The sequence below is a fragment of the Perkinsus marinus genome (genome assembly GCF_000006405.1).
Source record: "Perkinsus marinus ATCC 50983 genomic scaffold scf_1104296963530, whole genome shotgun sequence".
NCBI classification, from domain to species: domain Eukaryota; phylum Perkinsozoa; order Perkinsida; family Perkinsidae; genus Perkinsus; species Perkinsus marinus.
Window position 1 is genome coordinate 1 of NW_003205051.1, and position 1,800 is coordinate 1,800.

The 1,800-nt window shown below is 48.6% G+C and overlaps 4 non-coding genes across 4 annotated transcripts; all 4 read left to right on the forward strand.

The window, feature by feature from the left end:
- Positions 1–115: 115 nt before the first annotated feature.
- Pmar_PMAR004585 lies at positions 116–187 on the forward strand. The gene has a single exon. It is a non-coding gene; the product is annotated as a tRNA-Gly (tRNA).
- An 87-nt stretch (positions 188–274) lies between these two features.
- Positions 275–347, forward strand: Pmar_PMAR004586. Its single transcript has one exon. It is a non-coding gene; the product is annotated as a tRNA-Met (tRNA).
- Positions 348–949: 602 nt separating this feature from the next.
- On the forward strand, positions 950–1,022 carry Pmar_PMAR004587. Its single transcript has one exon. It is a non-coding gene; the product is annotated as a tRNA-Gly (tRNA).
- Positions 1,023–1,107: 85 nt separating this feature from the next.
- Pmar_PMAR004588 lies at positions 1,108–1,180 on the forward strand. Its single transcript has one exon. It is a non-coding gene; the product is annotated as a tRNA-Met (tRNA).
- Positions 1,181–1,800: the final 620 nt, after the last annotated feature.

Sequence of the window (1,800 nt, forward strand, 5' to 3'; positions counted from 1 at the left end):
TAAGGCCTAATCAGACTCTTGGCCGCGGGATGGTTGACGACGGTACGTCCGAGGAGGGATTCAGATGTCCCTCTACAAGTATCACAGGAATACTCAATCACTACATAAGTGATATGCACCGCTAGTCTAATGGTTAGGATATCTGCCTTCCAAGCAGATGGTCCGGGTTCGATTCTCGGGCGGTGCAGTTCGTATCAACGATAGAAGGGTCTCTAGGCTATCGTGGAACAGTTGTGCTCAGCACGTCAGGGCGATACAGGAGTTTGTACGCATGAGCAGCTTGGCGCAGTGGATAGCGTGTTGGGCTCATAACCCAAAGGTCCCTTGATCGAAACAAGGAGCTGCTACTCATCACAATACACTCGAGATGGTTATTAAACTGAGAGGTGCAGCTTATCGACTGCATAGATCAGTCTTACCGAAAAATCTCCACTAAACAGAGTCGGTGTTTTCGTACCATTCCGTGCGATTGGCCCAACCGTGCCAGTTCAGGGGAAAACAACGTTAATAAAGCGTTGTCCGTGCATAGAAAAGAGCTATTCGCCTAGAGCAGAACTCCTTGCAGGAATGATGAATGACCGCCCGGTACCTCAGAACGCGTTGCGGAGATAAACCAACAGCCCAAATTCACGAGGCGCCGCATGCGGTTTCAAAATGTGCTTTCAAGCAGGAACTTCGATGTCACGAAAAAGTTGTGCAGCTTGTGCCGAGCTAGCTGTAGTATGCGATGAGAACCTTAGTAAGGTTCCCTTACCAGTTGGAGTTATCAATCGAGATAGAATGCGGCCTACCATGTGAGAGATATAGTAGCAGTTTGCGATCTCAGGTACGCGTTAAAGGCCTAATCAGACTCTTGGCCGCGGGATGGTTGACGACGGTACGTCCGAGAAGGGATTCAGATGTCCCTCTACAAGTATCACAGGAATACTCAATCACTACATAAGTGATATGCACCGCTAGTCTAATGGTTAGGATATCTGCTATCCAAGCAGATGGTCCGAGTTCGATTCCCGGGCGTGCAGTTCGTATCAACGAGAGAAGGGTTTCTAGCCTATGTGGAATAGTTATGCTCAGCACGTCAGGGCGATACAGGAGCTTGTACGCATGAGCAGCTTGGCGCAGTGGATAGCGTGTTGGGCTCATAACCCAAAAGTCTCTTGATCGAGACAAGGGGCTGCTACTCATCACAATACACTCGAGGTGGTTATTAAACTGAGAGGTGCAGCTTATCGACTGCATAGATCAGTCTTACCGAAAAATTTCCACTAAACAGGGTCGGTGTTTTCGTACCATTCCATGCAATTGGCCCAACCGTGCCAGTTCAGGGGAAAAACAACGTCAATAAAGCGTTGTCCGTGCATAGAAAAGAGCTATTCACCTAGAGCAGAACTCCTTGCAGGAATGATGAATGACTGTCCGGTACCTCAGAACGCGTTGCGGAGATGAACCAAGAGCCCAAATTCACGAGGCGCCGCATGCGGTTTCAAAATGTGCTTGCAAGCAGGAACTTCGATGCCATGAAAAAGTTGTGCAGCTTGTGCCGAGCTAGCTGTAGTATGCGATGAGAACCTTACCAGTTGGAGTTATCAACCGAGATAGAATGCGGCCTACCATGCGAGAGATAAAGTAGCAGTTCGCGATCTCAGGTACGCGTTTAAGGCCTAATCAGACTCTTGGCCGCGGGATGGTTGACGACGTACGTCCGAGAAGAGATTCAGATGTCCCTCTACAAGTATCACAGGAATACTCAATCACTACGTAAATGATATGCACCGTTAGTCTAATGGTTAGGATATCTGC